This window comes from Mytilus californianus, unplaced genomic scaffold, assembly GCF_021869535.1.
Source record: "Mytilus californianus isolate M0D057914Y unplaced genomic scaffold, xbMytCali1.0.p SCAF_5, whole genome shotgun sequence".
Classification (NCBI taxonomy): Eukaryota; Metazoa; Mollusca; class Bivalvia; order Mytilida; family Mytilidae; genus Mytilus; species Mytilus californianus.
The window spans coordinates 74,258,305-74,276,292 of NW_026262701.1; the positions used below are offsets into that span (position 1 = coordinate 74,258,305).

At 34.4% G+C, this 17,988-nt stretch overlaps 3 long non-coding RNA genes across 3 annotated transcripts in view; 2 read left to right on the forward strand and 1 right to left on the reverse strand.

Annotated features, from left to right (window-relative positions):
* LOC127701443 (uncharacterized) overlaps positions 1 to 17,988 on the forward strand; it is a 117,518-nt gene that overhangs the window by 30,526 nt on the left and 69,004 nt on the right. The gene's annotated exons all lie outside the window — the stretch shown is intronic.
* On the reverse strand, positions 143 to 16,363 carry LOC127701446 (uncharacterized). The gene is made up of 2 exons (XR_007982040.1): positions 16,310 to 16,363; positions 143 to 323 (listed from the first exon to the last, which is right to left on the reverse strand). It is a non-coding gene; the product is annotated as an uncharacterized LOC127701446 (long non-coding RNA).
* LOC127701435 (uncharacterized) lies at positions 8,992 to 16,318 on the forward strand. The gene is made up of 3 exons (XR_007982028.1): positions 8,992 to 9,126; positions 13,080 to 14,572; positions 14,969 to 16,318. It is a non-coding gene; the product is annotated as an uncharacterized LOC127701435 (long non-coding RNA).

The window sequence follows — 17,988 nt, forward strand, 5'->3', positions numbered from 1 at the left end:
TTCCATATCACAAAGGGAAAGCTGGGTTTGAGTTTGGGGGTGATGAATCATAAGGGGGTTTAAAAAATTAGGGGGGGATTTTTTTTTCCTTTTTTTTTCTTTAAAATTTTCCATTTTAAATTGGTTATTTCTGATTTATATATAAAAGCAAATAATAATGATATGGTTTGAATAGGTAAATTAAAAATTTTTAAGTTCTTAGATCACATTCATTCTGTGTCAGAAACCTATGCTGTGTCAAATATTTAATTACAATCCAAATTCAGTGCTGTATCAAGCTTGAATGTTGTGTCCATACTTGCCCCAACTGTTCAGGGTTCGACCTCTGCAGTCATATCAAGCTGCGCCCAGCGGAGCATTTTATCGCTAATCAAATTGTTGCATTGGGTAAATTTTAACAATCTGGCATGTATAATCTTGTTAAATACTTTTCCTAGGTTTGAACTGATAGAAATCCCTCGGTAATTTCTAGGGTCAGCCTTACTAACCTTTTTGTGATACAAAAATACAAGTCACAAAAGATTTAAAGTGATTTTGGTTTTAGTATAATACTGTCTAGATTTCGACAGAATGTGACTTTGCATGCATATTTATATAATTCACTCAGCAAAAAGGGACACCCATTGTGCTTTATGGAATTGTTTGAGTTTTATCTGATTGTTCCAGATTAGGGAGCCTTCAACTTGCACTGTCATGCAATGTTTGAGTGTTTGCTTCATTTTTGAGTCCTCACTCATGCACCTATTTAAGATGAAAAACAGCAAAGAAGGTGCAAATCATTTGGGTTTTTTTTTGTCTCCTGTGCAATGCATTATGACCCTTAGAAATATTGATAATTTGGAAAATTGCATTGTTAGCGCTCTCATGTGTACAATTCTTTGCCAGATTTATATAAAACTTATATCATAGGGTTATACTTATGTTGTAGGTTTATATCAAATATGTCTGAGACAAGGTCGAAAATCAGTGCCGATTGATAATTTCTATTAGAGTTATGGCTTTTAGAAATATAAATAATATGGGAAATTGCATTGTTAGCCCTCCCCTGTGCACAATTCCTGCCAAATTTTTATGAAACTTATATTGTAGGTTAATATCAGCGATGTCTTGGATGAGTTCAAAAATAAATGCCGATCACATTATTTTTAAAAAAGTTATGCTCCTTGGAAGTATTGATTATATGGAAATTTGTATTGTATAAAGCGCTCTCACTTGTCCAAATTTGCCAGGTTTTTAACAAATTCATATCAAAGGTTAATTATAAATAAGTGTAGTTGAATCAAACATTTTTGCCTAAATGGTTACTCAGATAATCTTTAGACCTGTTAACCATTAGTTAAGTTGATGTGTTGAGGCCTTATCTATAGTACTGTTTAAAGTACCATTTTTATGATACATTTCAAGACTTCGTTGATTTGCATTTCAGCATTTTTGAGTGGGCATTCACGTATGACAAAGCCTTGGACAATGGAGGTGGCATATATTTAGATGTAGCTCACCTTGCCTGTTGTTCGTCGTCTGTTAACTTTTACAAAAATCTTCTCCTCTGAAACTACTCTGTCATATTTTACAAAACTTAGTCACAATCATCATTGGGGTATTTAGTTTTAAAAAATGTGTCCGATGACCCCGCCTGCCAACCAAGATGGCCGCCATGGCTAAAAATAGAATATAGGGGTAAATACAGTTTTTGGCTTATATCTCTGAAACTAAAGCATTTAGAGTAAATCTAACAGGGATAAAAATATTCATCAGGTTTAGATCTATGTGCCCTGAAATTTTCAGACAAATCATGCAGACAACACGTTGTTGGGTTGCTGCCCCTGAATTGGTAATTTTAAGGAAATTTTGCAGTTTTTGGTTACTATCTTGAATATTATTACAGATAGAGATAAACTGTAAACAGCAATAATATTCAGCATAGTAAGATCTACAAATAAATCAACATGAACAAAATTTTCAATTGACCCATTAAGGAGTAATTGCCCTTTATAGTCAATTTTTAACAATTTTTCATAAATTTTTGTAATCTTTTACAAAAATCTTCTCCTCTGAAACTACTGAGACAAATTTAACCAAACTTGGTCACAATCATCATTAGGGTATTTAGTTTGAAAAATTTGTCCGATGACCCCACCTGCCAACCAAAATGACCGACATGGCTAATGGTGAGCAATACAGGCTCCTTGGAGCCTCTAGTTTTCTTGTACTATATGCAATAGATCAACTATATTTGGTGTATGGAAATATTTAACAATGTACATGTATGTCAGTCTTGCAGGTTTTATTGGACCTTGACCTTATTTCTCAGTGTTAAGGTTTTGTCAAGCCTGCGACTTTTGTTGAGAAAGCTCGACATAGGGATAGTGATTTTGGGGCGGCGGTGTTAGCTTACTTCTTAAAAGCTTTATATTTTCAAAGGTAGAAGACCTGGATGCTTCATACTTTGTATATAGTTGCCTTATGTTATGAAGTTTCCGTCTGTCATGTCTGTCCATTGTCCTTGACCTCATTTTCATGGTTCAGTGACTACTTGAAAAAAAGTAAAGATTTTTTGTAATGTTAATTTCTCTTTTATTATGAGTAATAGGATTACTATATTTAATATGTGCGTACCTTGCAAGGTCCTCATGCCCGTCAGACAGTTTTCATCTGACCTCCACCTCATTTCATGGATCAGTGAACACGGTTAAGTTTTCGTGGTCAAATTCATATATCAGATACTTTTAGCAATAGGTCTTCTATATTTGGTGTATGGAATGATTGTAAGGTGTACATGTCTAACTGGCAGGTGTCATCTGACCTTGACCTGATTTTCATGGTTCAGTGGTTAAAGTTAAGTTTTTTTGTTTTGGTCTTTTTTCTAATACTATATGCAATAGGTCAACTATATTTGGTGTATGGAAATATTTTACAATGTACATGTCAGTCTGGCCGGTTTTATTTGACCTTGACCTCATTTTCAACGTTCATTGGTCAGTGTTTGAATAGTTTTTGTCGAGCCTGCAACTTTTGTCGCAGAAAGCTCGACATAGGGATAGTGATCCGGCTGCAGTGGCAGCAGCTACAGCGGTGGCAGTGGCGTTAGCTAACTTCTTAAAAGCTTTATATTTTAGAAGCTAGAAGACCTGGATGCTTCATACTTTGTATATAGATGCCTTATGTTACGAAGTTTCCGTCTGTCATATGTCCATTGTCCTTGACCTCATTTTCATGGTTCAGTAAAATTGAGAATGGAAACTACTTGAAAAAAAAGTCAACATGTTTTGTTATGTTAATTTCTTTCTTATTATGAGTAATAGGATAACTATATTTAGTATGTCTACCTTGCAAGGTCCTCATGCCCGTCAGACAATGTTGATTTGACCTCGACCTCATTTCATGGATCAGTGAAAAAGGTTAAGTTTTCACGGTCAAGTCCATTGTATATGAAATGATTGTAAGGTGTACATGTCCAACTGGTAGGTGTCATCTGACCTTGACCTCATTTTCATGGTTCAGTGGTCAAAGTTAAGTTTTTGAGTTTTGGTCTTTTTTTCTTATACTATATGCAATAGGTCAACTATAAATGGTGTATAGAAATATTTTATGATGTACATGTCAGTCTCACAGGTTTTATTTGACCTTGACCTCATTTTCATGGTTCATTTCTCAGTGTTCAGTTTTTTGTGTTTTGGTCTGTTTTTCTTCAACTATAAGTAATAGATCAACTATATTTGATGTATGGAAGGATTGAAGGTGTATATGTCTGTCTGGCAGGTATCATCTGACCTTGACCTCATTTTCATGGTTCATTGGTCAATGTTAAGTTTTCATGGTTAAGTTTGTTTCTTAAATACTATAAGCAATAGGTTAGCTATATTTAATGCCTAAATTGATTGTAAGGTGTACATGCATGTCTGTCTGGCATGGTTCATTTGACCTTGACCTCATTTTCATGGTTCATTTCTCAGTGTTAAGTTTTTGTGTTTTGGTCTGTTTTTCTTCAACTAAAAGCAATAGATCAACTATATTTGATGTATGGAAGGATAATGTAAGGTGTATATGTTTGTCTGTCAGGTATCATCTGACCTTGACCTTATTTTCATGGTTCATTGGTCAATGTTAAGTTTTCATGGTTAAGTTTGTTTCTTAGATACAATAAGCAATAGGTCAACTATGTTTGCTTTATTGAATGATTGTAAGGTGTACATGTATTTCTCGTTTGGTTTATCTGACCTTGACCTCATTTTACTTGGATCATGTTAAGTTTATGTGTTACTTGTAGTAAAGCTTTGTATTTAGGACTATCAACATAAAATCAATGGTTAGTAAAGAAGGCGAGACATTTCAGCATGTGCACTCTTGTTGTGTTTTGGTCTGTTTTCTTAAACTATAACCAATAGGTCAACTATATTTGTTGTATGGAATGATTGTTAGGTGTATATGTCTCTCTGGCAGGTATTATCTGACCTTGACCTCATTTTCATGGGTCATTGGTCAATGTTAAGTTTGTTATGCCCACGCCGTAGCGGAGGGGGCATTAAGTTTTACCATTGTCTGTCTGTACGTATGTCTGTACGTCCATCCGTCCGTACGTCCCAAAATTGGTTTCCGTTCTCTAACTTTAGTTTGCCTCAACCAAATGTTATGAAACTTATACACAATGCTTATTACCACATAACACAGATCAAGTTTCAATTTTGGTGGCGTCACTTTAACCGTTCTAGAGTTATGCCCCTTTACAAATGGAAACGTTCTCTAACTTTAGTTTGACTCAACCAAATATTATGAAACTTATACACAATGCTTATTACCACAAAACACAGATGAAGTTTGAATTTTGGTGGCATCACTTTTACCGTTCTAGAGTTCCCTTTACAAATGGAAAAATTGCTTTTCTCATCACTTGGCGTTCGTCGTTTGCGTCCATCTTCGTCGTTGTCTGTCGTCGTTAGCTTTTTACAAAAATCTTCTGCTCTGAAACCACTGGGCCACCAAATTTGGCCAAAATCATCATTAGGGTATGTAGTTTAAAAAATGTGTCCGATGACCCTGCCAACCAGCAAAGATGGCAGCCATGGCTAGAAATAGAACATAGGGGTAAAATGTAGATTTTGGCTTTTATCTCTGAAAACAAAGCATTTAGAGTAAATCTGACACATGGTAAAACTGATTATCACATGAAGATCTATCTGTCCTGAAATTTTCAGACAAATCTGACAACCTGTTGTTGGGTTGCTGCCCCTGAATTGGTAATTTAAGGAAATTTTGCAGTTTTTGGTTATCATCTTGAATATTATAGATAGAGATAAACTGTAAATAGCAATAATGTCCAGCAAAGTAAGATCTACAAATAAGTCGTCATGACAAAAATTGTCAGTTGACCTCTTTAGGCGTTATTGCCCTTTATAGTCAATTTGTTGTAAATTTTTGTAATCTTTTACAAAAATCTTCTCTGAAACTACTGAGACAAAGTTAACCATACTTGGCCATAATCATTATTAGGGTATCTAGTTTGAAAAATTTGTCCGAATACCCCACCTTCCAACCATCATGGCTAACTTGGTTAAAAATAAAATATAGGGGTAAAATGCAGTTTTTGGTTTATATCTCTGAAACTAAAGCATTTAGAGCAAATCTGACAGGTGGCTAAAATGTTCATCAGATTGAGATTTATCTGCCCTGAAATTTTCAGGCGAATCCTACAACCTGTTGTTGGGTTGCTGCCCCTGAGTTAGTAATTTTACAGAAATTTTGCAGTTTTTAGCTCACCTGGCCCAAAGGGCCAAGTGAGCTTTTCTCATCACGTGGCGTCCGGCGTCTGGCGTCCATAGTCCGTTAACTTTTACAAAAATCTTAATTCTCCTCTGAAACTACTGAGCCAAATTTAACCAAACTTGGCCACAATCATCATTGGGGTATCTAGTTTAAAAATGTGTCCGGTGACCCAGCCAACCAACCATGATGGCCACCATGGCTAAATATAGAACATAGGGGTAAAATGTAGATTTTGGCTTATATCTCTGAAACCAAAGCATTTAGAGCAAATCTGACATGGGGTAATATTGTTTATCAGGTCAAGATCCATATGCCCTGAAATTTTGAGATGAATGGGACAACTTGTTATTGGGTTGCTGCCCCTGAATAGGTAATTTTAAGGAAATTTTGCAGTTTTTATACGACCGCAAAAAAATTTTTGTGGTCGTATATTGGTATGACGTTGGCGTCGTCGTCGTCGTCGTCGTACGAAGACACATTAGTTTTCGCACTCTAACTTTAGTTTAAGTGAATGGATCTCAATGAAATTTTACCATAAGGTTCAATACCACAAAAGGAAGGTGGGGATTGATTTTGGGGGTTATGGTACCAACAGTTAAGGAATTAGGGGCCAAAAAGGGGCCAAAAGTAAGCATTTTTCTAGTTTCATGACAATAACTTGGTGTGTAAGTCTATGGATCTCTCTGACATTGTATCACAAGGTTCCATATCACAAAGGGAATGCTGGGATTGATTTTGGAGGTAATTGCCTCCAAATTTTAGGAATTAGGGGCCAAAAAGGGGCAAAAAACAAGCATTTTTCTATTTTCATGACAATAACTTGTGTGTAAGTGTATGGATCTTTATGAAATTGTACTACAAGGTTCCATATCACAAAGGGAAAGCTGGAATTGAGTTTGGGGATAATTGCCCAAAAAGCTTAGGAAAAAGGGACCAACAAGGGGCCAAAAATAAGCATTTTTCTAGTTTCCAGACAATAACTTGTGTTCAAGTGTATGGATCTCTCTGAAATTATACTGCAAGGTACCATACCACAAAGGGAAGGCTGGGATTGATTTTGGGGGTAATTCCCTCAAAATTTTAGTAATTAGGGGCCATAAAAGGGCAAAAAAACAAGCATTTTTCTAGTTTCAGGACAATAACTTGTATGTAAGTGTATGGATCTTTATGAAAGTGTACTGCAAGGTTCCATATCACAAAGGGAAAGCTGGGTTTGAGTTTGAGGGTAATTGCCCTAAACGTTTAGGAATTTGGGGCCAAAAAGGGGCCAAAAAACAAGCATTTTTCTAGTTTCCAGACAATAACTTGTGTTCAAGTGTATTGATCTCTCTGAAATTGTACTGCAAGGTACCATACCACAAAGGGAAGGCTGGGATTAAGTTTGGGGGTGATGAATCATAAGGGGGTTCAAAAAAATTGGGGGGGGGGGAGGATTTATTTTTCCTTTTTAAATTGGTTTTTTCTGATTTATATATAAAAACAAATAATACTGATATGGTTTGAATAGGTAAATTAAAATATTTTAAGTTCTTAGACCACTTTCATTCTGTGCCAGAAACCTATGCTGTGTCAAATATTTAATTACAATCCAAATTCAGTGCTGTATCAAGCTTGAATGTTGTGTCCATACTTGCCCCAACTGTTCAGGGTTCGACCTCTGCGGTCGTATCAAGCTGCGCCCCAGCGGAGCATTTTATTGGTTATTATCTTGAATATTATTATAGATAGAGATAAACTGTAAACAGCAATAATGTCCAGCAAAGTAAGATCTACAAATAAGTCGTCATGACCAAAATTGTCAGTTGACCCCTTTAGGAGTTATTGCCCTTTATAGTCAATTTTTCGTAAATTTTTGTTGTCTTTTACAAAAATCTTCTTCTCTGAAACTACTGAGACAAATTTAACCATACTTGGCCATAATCATTATTAGGGTATCTAGTTTGAAAAATTTGTCCGATGACCCCACCTGCCAACCATCATGGCTGACTTGGTTAAAAATAGAACATAGGGGTAAAATGCAGTTTTTGGTTTATATCTCTGAAACTAAAGCATTTAGAGCAAATCTCACAGGTGACAAAAATGTTCATCAGATTGAGATTTATCTGCCTTCAAATTTTCAGACGAATCCGACAAACCGTTGTTGGGTTGCTGCCCTGAGTAAGTAATTTTACAGAAATTTTGCAGTTTTTTGTTATCTTAGGTATCATTATAATATCTAATATCTAATACTATTAATTATGATTTTAACCTTATTTTACATGATTTCCAAAGCATCAGTAAATACAGGTGAGCAACACAGGCTCTTGAGAGCCTCTAGTTTCAGTCAAATTTGTCAACTGTCTACCTAATATTATACAATAATAAAATGAGTACTTGTGGCATGATTGCCAATGAGATAACTTTGTACCAGAGACCAAAGGGCAGGTGGATGAGTACTGAAAATTGTCTCTTGTCCTCGACATCAGGAATACTGATATAAGCATTTTTTATCGTAAAATACTTACTTACAGATTGTGGTTTGAAAGTATATTTCTTTCCTAGTAGAAATTTATATCCATTTCTAGTACATTTCTAACAAACTTTTGGTACATTGTAAGTCTCCGTTCACTTTATTTTTAATGTTTTGCAGCTAAAAGTATTATTTCAAATTGGACAGTGTTCAGCAGCAAGTATTACAATGTGATTTGGATGAGATTAAAAGGTATATATCTTGAGGCACATACTGACCCATAGAATAAAGAGAAGAAGGAAAGACAGTGAAAAACAGGAAATATTTGAAAGGGTAAACATTTATTTTTCAAAAAAAAAAACTGATTATGGTCTTCTTAAATTTCATTACTGTGATAAAGATTTATGTTAATTTCCATCAGGAAATTGGTATACCTTATTTCATATTAATTGGTACAAAATATGCTTTACAACCAAATATAGTGTATAAAAATAAAGAAATATTGTGTTTTAAGTAAACAATATAAAAAAATATCCTGTTCTGCAATTGAGTAAAAAGAACCATTTCATTGAAGGAACTGGGATGTATAAGTAATCTCCCACACATTGCGCTTACTAAGATTTGATTTCATTCAAATTTGTCAACTGTCTACCTAATATTTTACAATAATAAAATGGGTACATGTGGCATGATTGCCAATGAGATAACTTTGTACCAGAGACCAAAGGCAAGTGGATGAGTACTGAAAATTGTCTCTTGTCCTCTACATCAGGAATACTTATATAGGCATTTTTATACGACCGCAAAAAAATTTTTGTGGTCGTATATTGGTATGACGTCGTCGTCCGAAGACACATTGGTTTTCGCACTCTAACTTTAGTTTAAGTGAATGGATCTCTATGAAATTTTACCACAAGGTTCAATACCACTAAAGGAAGGTTGGGATTGATTTTGGGGGTTATGGTACCAACAGTAAAGGAATTAGGGGCCAAAAAGGGGCCAAAAATAAGCATTTTTGTAACTTCCAGACATAACTTGTGTGTTAGTGTATGGATCTCTCTGACATTGTACCACAAGGTTCCTTATCACAAAAGGAATGCTGGGATTGATTTTGGGGGTAATTGCCTCAAAATTTTAGGAATTAGGGGCAAAAAAAGGGGCAATAAAAAAAAGCATTTTTCTAGTTTCATGACAATAACTTGTGTGTAAGTGTATGGATCTTTCTGAAATTGTACTACAAGGTTCCATATCACAAAGGGAAAGCTGGAATTGTGTTTGGGGGTAATTGCCGAAACGTTTAGGAATTTGGGGCCAAAAAGGGGCCAAAAATAAGCATTTTTCTAGTTTCCAGACAATAACTTGTGTTCAAGTGTATGTATCTCTCTGAAATTGTACTGCAAGGTACCATACCACAAAGGGAAGGCTGGGATTGATGATGGGGGTAATTGCCTCAATATTTTATGAATTAAGGGCCAAAAAGGGGCAAAAAACAAGCATTTTTCTAGTTGCAGGACAATAACTTGTGTGTAAGTGTATGGATCTTTCTGAAATTGTACTACAAGGTTCCATATCACAAAGGGAAAGCTGGGTTTGAGGTTGGGGGTAATTGCCCTAAACGTTTAGGAATTTTGGGCCAAAAAGGGGCCAAAAAACACATTTGTCTAGTTTCCAGACAATAACTTGTGTTCAAGTGTATGGATCCCTCTGAAATTGTACTGCAAGGTACCATACCACAAAGGGAAGGCTTGGATGAATCATAAGGGGGTTCAAAAAATTTTGGGGGGGATTTTTTTTTTCATTTTTTTCTTTTTTTCCTTTTTTTTTTCTTTTTAAATTTTCCATTTTAAGTTGGTTATTTCTGATTTATATTTAAAAGCAAATAATAATGATATGGTAGGAGATACACACCAAACAGGATGTGTAAATTATTATATAATAAGTATTGTGCAATAGCAAGAAATTTTCAATTGCACAGTATTGCACAATAGCAAGAAATCTTCAATTGCACAGTATTGCGCAATAGCAAGAAATCTTCAATTGCACAATATTGCGCAATAGCAAGAAATATCCAATAGCACAATATTGCGCAATAGCAAGAAATTGTCAATTGTACAGTATTGCACAATAGCAAGAAATATTTAATTGCACAGTATTGTGCAAAAGAAGATACTTCGTATAAATTGCTTATTTCTTGACCAATTTCAATGGGGTTTTATTCTTGAATTCTTGGGGTTCTTTAATATGCTGAATCTAACTGTGTATTTAGTTTGTGGATTTTGGGCCCTGTTTTTAAATTGGTCCACATTGAGTTCCAAAGGGTCTAAAATTAAACTTTGTTTGATTTCGTCAAAAAATTGAATTATTGGGGTTCTTTGATATGCCGAATCTAACCGTGTATTTAGATTCTTAATTTTTGGTTCCGTTTTCAAATTGGTCTACATTAAGGTCCAAAGGGTCCAAAATTAAACTTAGTTTGATTTTAACAAAAATTGAATTCTTAGGGTTCTTTGATATGCTGAATCTAAACATGTATTTAGATTTTTTATTATGGGCCCAGTTTTCAAGTTGGTCCAAATGGGGGTCTAAAATTTAACTTTGTTTGATTTCAACAAAAATTGAATATATGGGGTTCTTTGATATGCTGAATCTAACCATGTATTTAGATTTTTGATTTTTGGGCCCCGTTATCAACTTTGTCCACATTGAGGTCAAAAGGGTCCAAAATTAAACTTTGTTTGATTTCATCAAAAATTGAATTCTTGGGGTTCTTTGATATGCTGAATCTAACCATGTATTTAGATTTTGGATATTGGACCATAATAGGTGAATGTCCAATTTAAAATTTTCAAGTTCTTAGACCACATTCATTCTGTGTCAGAAACCTATGCTGTGTCAAATATTTAATCACAATCCAAATGCAAAGCTGTATCAAGCTTGAATGTTGTGTCCATACTTGCCCCAACTGTTCAGGGTTCGACCTCTGTGGTCGTATCAAGCTGCACCCTGCGGAGCATTTTATTTATCGTAAAATACTTACTTACGGATTGTGGTTTGAAAGTATATTTCTTTCCTAGTAGAAATTTATATCCATTTCTAGTACCTTTCTAACAAACTTTTGATAAGTCTCCATTCACTTTATTTTTAATGTGTTGCAGCCAGAGTTATTTTTTCAAATTGGACAGTGTTCAGCCACAAGTATTACAATATGATTTGGATGGAACAAAAGCAATGCACATATCATGATGCACATACTGACCCATAGAATAAAGAGAAAGAAAGATAGTGAAAAACAGGAAATATTTGAAAGGGTAAACATTTATTTTTTTAATCTAATAGACTGATTATGACCTTATTAGATTTCATTACTGTGATAAAGATTTATGTTAATTTCCATCAGGAAATTGGTATACCTTATTTCATATAAATAGGTACAAAATTTGCTGTACAACCAAATATAGTGTATAAAATTTCAGAAAAATTGCATTTTAAGTAAACAATGTAAAAAAATATCATGTTCTGCAATTGAGTAAAATTTTAAGATTCATTTCATATAAGGAACTGGGATGTATAAGGAATCTCCCACACATTGCACTTACTAAGATTTTATTTCATTCAAATTTGTCAACTGTCTACCTAATATTTTACAATAATAAAATGAGTACTTGTGGCATGATTGCCAATGAGATAACTTTGTACCAGAGACCAAAGGGCAAGTGGATGAGTACTGAAAATTGTCTCTTGTCCTCTACATCAGGAATACTTATATAGGCATTTTTTATCGTTAGATACTTACTTACGGATTGTGGTTTAAAGTATATTTCTTTCCTAGTAGAAATTTAAATCCATTTCTAGTACCTTTCTAACAAACTTTTGATAAGTCTTCATTCACTTTATTTTTAATGTTGCAGCTAGAGTTATTATTTCAAATTGGACAGTGTTCAGCCGCAAGTATTACAATGTGATTTGGATGAGATCAAAAGCAATGCAAATATCATGATGCACATACTGACCCATAGAATAAAGAGAAAGAAAGATAGTGAAAAACAGGAAATATTTGAAAGGGTAAACATTTCTTTTTTTAATCTAATAGACTGATTATGACCTAATTAGATTTCATTACTGTGATAAAGATTTATGTTAATTTTATCATCAGGAAATTGGTATACCTTATTTCATATTAATTGGTACAAAAATATGCTTTCATTACTGTGATAAAGATTTATGTTAATTTTATCATCAGGAAATTGGTATACCTTATTTCATATTAATTGGTACAAAAATATGCTGTACAACCAAATATAGTGTATAAAATTTCACAAAAATTGTGTTTAAGTAAACAATGTAAAAAATATCCTGTTCTGCAATTGAGTAAAGAGTCATTTCATATAAGGAACTGGGATGTATAAGTACTCTCCCACACATTGTGCTTACTAAAATTTAATTTCATTCAAATTTTTCAACTGTCTACCAAATATTTTACAATAATAAAATGAGTACTTGTTGCATGATTGCCAATGAGATAACTTTGTACCAGAGACCAAAGGGCAAGTGGATGAGTACTGAAAATTGTCTCTTGTCCTCGACATCAGGAATACTGATATAAGCATTTTTTATCATAAAATTCTTACTTACAGATTGTGGTTTGAATGTATATTTCTTTCCTATTAAAAATTTATATCAATTTCTAGTACCTTTCTAACAAATTTTTGATATGTCTCCATTCATTTTATTTTTATACGACCGCAAAAATTAAAAAATTTTTGGTCGTATATTGGTATGACGTTGGCGTTGTCGTCGTCCGAAGACACATTGGTTTTCGCAATCTAACTTTAGTTTAAGTGAATGGATCTCCATGAAATTTTACCATAAGGTTCAATACCACAAAAGGAAGGTTGGGATTGATTTTGGGGGTTATGGTAATAACAGTAAAGGAATTAGGGGCCAAAAAGGGGCCAAAAATAAGCATTTTTGTAACTTCCAGACATAACTTGTGTGTTAGTGTATGGATCTCTCTGACATTGTACCACAAGGTTCCATATCACTAAAGGAATGCTGGGATTGATTTTGGGGGTAATTGCCTCCAAATTTTAGGAATTAGGGGCCAAAAAAGGGGCAAAAAACAAGCATTTTTCTAGTTTCATGACAATAACTTGTGTGTAAGTGTATGGATCTTTCTGAAATTGTACTACAAGGTTCCATATCACAAAGGGAAAGCTGGGTTTGAGTTTGGGGGTAATTGCCCTAAACGTTTAGGAATTTGGGGCCAAAAAGGGGCCAAAAAACACATTTTTTTCTAGTTTCCAGACAATAACATGTGTTCAAGTGTATGGATCTCTCTGAAATTGTACTGCAAGGTACCATACCACAAAGGGAAGGCTGGGATTGAGTTTGGGGGTGATGAATCATAATGGGGGTTCAAAAAATTTGGGGGGGGGGGATTTATTTTTTTTTCCTTTTTTTTTCTTTTTTTCCTTTTTTGTTTCTTTTAAAATTTTCCATTTTAAGTTGGTTATTTCTGATTTATATTTAAAATCAAATAATAATGATATGGTAGGAGATACACACCAAACAGGATGTGTAAATTATTATATAATAAGTATTGTGCAATAGCAAGAAATTTTCAATTGCACATTATTGCACAATAGCAAGAAATCTTCAATTGCACAGTATTGCGCAATAGCAAGAAATCTTCAATTGCACAGTATTGCGCAATAGCAAGAAATATCCAATAGCACAATATTGCGCAATAGCAAGAAATTGTCAATTGTACAGTATTGCGCAATAGCAAGAAATATTTAATAGCACAGGATTGTGCAAAAGAAGATACTTCGTATAAATTGCTTATTTCTTGACCAATTTCAATGGGGTTTTATTCTTGATTTCATGGGGTTCTTTAATATGCTGAATCTAACCGTGTATTTAGTTTTTGGATTTTGGGCCCCGTTTGTAAATTGGTCCACATTGAGGTCCAAAGGGTCCAAAATTAAACTTTGTTTGATTTCATCAAAAATTGAATTATTGGGGTTCTTTGATATGCCGAATCTAACTGTGTATTTAGATTCTTAAATTTTGGTTCCGTTTTCAAATTGGTCTACATTAAGGTCCAAAGGGTCCAAAATTAAACTTAGTTTGATTTTAACAAAAATTGAATTCTTAGGGTTCTTTGATATGCTGAATCTAAACATGTATTTAGATTTTTGATTATGGGCCCAGTTTTCAAGTTGGTCCAAATCGGGGTCCAAAATTAAACTTTGTTTGATTTCAACAAAAATTGAATATATGGGGTTCTTTGATATGCTGAATCTAACCATGTATTTAGATTTTTGATTTTTGGGCCCCGTTATCAACTTTGTCCACATTGAGGTCAAAAGGGTCCAAAATTAAACTTTGTTTGATTTCATCAAAAATTGAAAATTGGGGTTCTTTGATATGCCGAATCTAACCGTGTATTTAGATTCTTAATTTTTGGTTCCGTTTTCAAATTGGTCTACATTAAGGTCCAAAGGGTCCAAAATTAAACTTAGTTTGATTTTAACAAAAATTGAATTCTTAGGGTTCTTTGATATGCTGAATCTAAACATGTATTTAGATTTTTGATTATGGGCCCAGTTTTCAAGTTGGTCCAAATCGGGGTCCAAAATTAAACTTTGTTTGATTTCAACAAAAATTGAATATATGGGGTTCTTTGATATGCTGAATCTAACCATGTATTTAGATTTTTGATTTTTGGGCCCCGTTATTAACTTTGTCCACATTGAGGTCAAAAGGGTCCAAAATTAAACTTTGTTTGATTTCATCAAAAATTGAATTCTTGGGGTTCTTTGATATGCTGAATCTAACCATGTATTTAGATTTTGGATATTGGACCATAATAGGTGAATGTCCAATTTAAAAATTTTAAGTTCTTAGACCACATTCAATCTGTGTTAGAAACCTATGCTGTGTCAAATATTTAATCACAATCCAAATCCAAAGCTGTATCAAGCTTGAATGTTGTGTCCATACTTCCCCCAACTGTTCAGGGTTCGACCTCTGCGGTTGTATCAAGCTGCGCCCTGCGGAGCATTTTATTCTAGTTTCCAGACAATAACTTGTGTTCAAGTGTATGGATCTCTCTGAAATTGTACTGCAAGGTACCATACCACAAAGGGAATGCTGGGATTGATTTTGGGGGTAATTGCCTCAAAATTTTAGGAATTAGGGGCCAAAAAGGGGCAAAAAAACAAGCATTTTTCTAGTTTCAGGACAATAACTTGTGTGTAGGTGTATGGATCTTTATGAAATTGTACTACAAGGTTCCATATCACAAAAGGAAAGCTGGGTTTGAGTTTGGGGGTAATTGCCCTTAACGTTTAGGAATTTGGGGCCAAAAAGGGGCCTAACAACAAGCATTTTTCTAGTTTCCAGACAATAACTTGTGTTCAAGTGTATGGATCTCTCTGAAATTGTACTGCAAGGTACCATATATACCACAAAGGGAAGGCTGGGATTGAGTTTGGGGGTAATTGCCTCAAAATTTTAGGAATTAGTGGCCAAAAAGGGGCAAAAAACAAGCATTTTTCTAGTTTCAGGACAATAACTTGTGTGTAAGTGTATGGATCTTTATGAAATTGTACTACAACGTTCCATATCACAAAAGGAAAGCTGGGTTTGAGTTTGGGGGTAATTGCTCTAAACGTTTAGGAATTTGGGGCAAAAAAGGGGCCTAAAAACAAACATTTTTCTAGTTTCCAGACAATAACTTGTGTTCAAGTGTATGGATCTCTCTGAAATTGTACTGCAAGGTACCATACCACAAAGGGAAGGCTGGGATTGAGTTTGGGGGTGATGAATCATAAGGGGGTTCAAAAAATTTAGTGGAGGGATTTTTTTTTTCTTTAAAATTTTCCATTTTAAATTGGTTATTTCTGATTTATATATAAAAGCAAATAATAATGATATGGTTTGAATAGGTAAATTAAAAATTTTTAAGTTCTTAGACCACATTCATTCTGTGTCAGAAACCTATGCTGTGTCAAGTATTTAATCACAATCCAAATTCAGTGCTGTATCAAGCTTGAATGTTGTGTCCATACTTGCCCCAACTGTTCAGGGTTCGACCTCTGTGGTCGTATCAAGCTGCGCCCCAGCGGAGCATTTTATTAATGTTTTGCAGCTAGAGTTATTATTTCAAATTGTGAAAAAGGCAGATATTCAGTGTGAATTTTTGCCAAGAAAGACCAACAGGTTTGTAGGTTATTATGAATAGAATTGAGAATGGAAATTGGGAAATGGTCAAAGAGCAGAAAACAGTGCAAGGCCACCAATGGGTCTTCAACACGGCGATAAAATTCTGCACTTGGAGGTGGGCTTCAACTGGCCCCTAGACAAAAATGTGTACCAGTTCGTGAAAATTGATGTCACACTTAACTATAAAACATTAAAATGAATTAAAATTAAAAACCGTACAAGACTAACAAAGTCCGGAGGCTCCTGACTTGGGACAGGCGCAAAATTACACTGGTATGAAACATGTTTAGTGAGATCTAAACCCTCCTCCTATACCTCTAGCCAATGTAGAATTAACAAACCCATGCCAATATGCACAGTAAAACTCAAAGAAGTCTGAGTCCGATGTCAAAATAGGTAACAAAAGAAACTAAACACTCGACTCCAATCTTAATTGACTAGGATTGTCAGTTTTCCTATCCACGGTCGGTGGTTTTCTCCGGGCACTCTGGCTTCCTCCACCAATAAAAACTGGCCGCCACGAAATAGCCCAAAAGCGGTGCTTAAAAGTGGCATTAAAACACCAAAAATTTTAAAAAAATCAAATATATCAAATTTAGTATAATTATATTATTTGTTATACCCCACTTAGGGGTATTATGTTTTTCGGTCTGTGCATCCATTCGTTCATCCGTTCATCCTTTCGTTCATCCATCCGTCTGTTTGTTCGTTCATCCGTCTGTCCCGCTTCAGGTTGAAGTTTTTGGTGAAGGTAGTTTTTGATGAAGTTGAAGTCCAATCAACTTGAAACTTAGTACATATGTTCCCTATGATATGATCTTTCTAATTTTAGTGCCAAATTAGAGTTTTTACCCCAATTTCACGGTCCACTGAACTTAGAAAATGAAAGTGCGGGTGGGTCATCCGTGTACTATGGACACATTCATGTTTTTCATAAAATATAGCCTTGTTTTTTTTTAATCAGTAAATATGGAACATGAACTCATTGTTGATGAAAAGATACATAAATGTAGTCATGAAGAAAAATGATTTAGTTCGCCAATGGTGAGAATTTTTCTTGGCAATCTATCAAAAGGAACATTGTAAAAGTTTTCTTGGCTTCAATGAAAGGGTATAATCAGTTACTGTTGATTCATTCAAGATCGTGGGATACCAATTTTCGTGGATTTCGTGGGTACAGGGCAACCATGAATTTCTATGTTCAACGAACTACAAATATTCTATAGGAATGATTGCAGACTTTGACAAAACCACGAAATAAAATATCAACGAAAATGCGAGTTTTCCTTAAACCACGAAAATTGGTACCCATGAAAATAAATTAATTCACAGTATGCATAAGTAACAGATAACTTCAATCAATTGCATGTAGACACTCAGGTCCAGACATGTATTGGTCTTGTTAATGGTCTGACACCTGAGTTTTTATGTTTCATTGATCAGACAATAATTTTTGTTTAGTTAATAGCCATTTCAAACAAAATTCATTTTGATTTCATTTTAAATCAACCTTTTTCATCACATTAATTTTAGTTTTGAGAATGATTTGT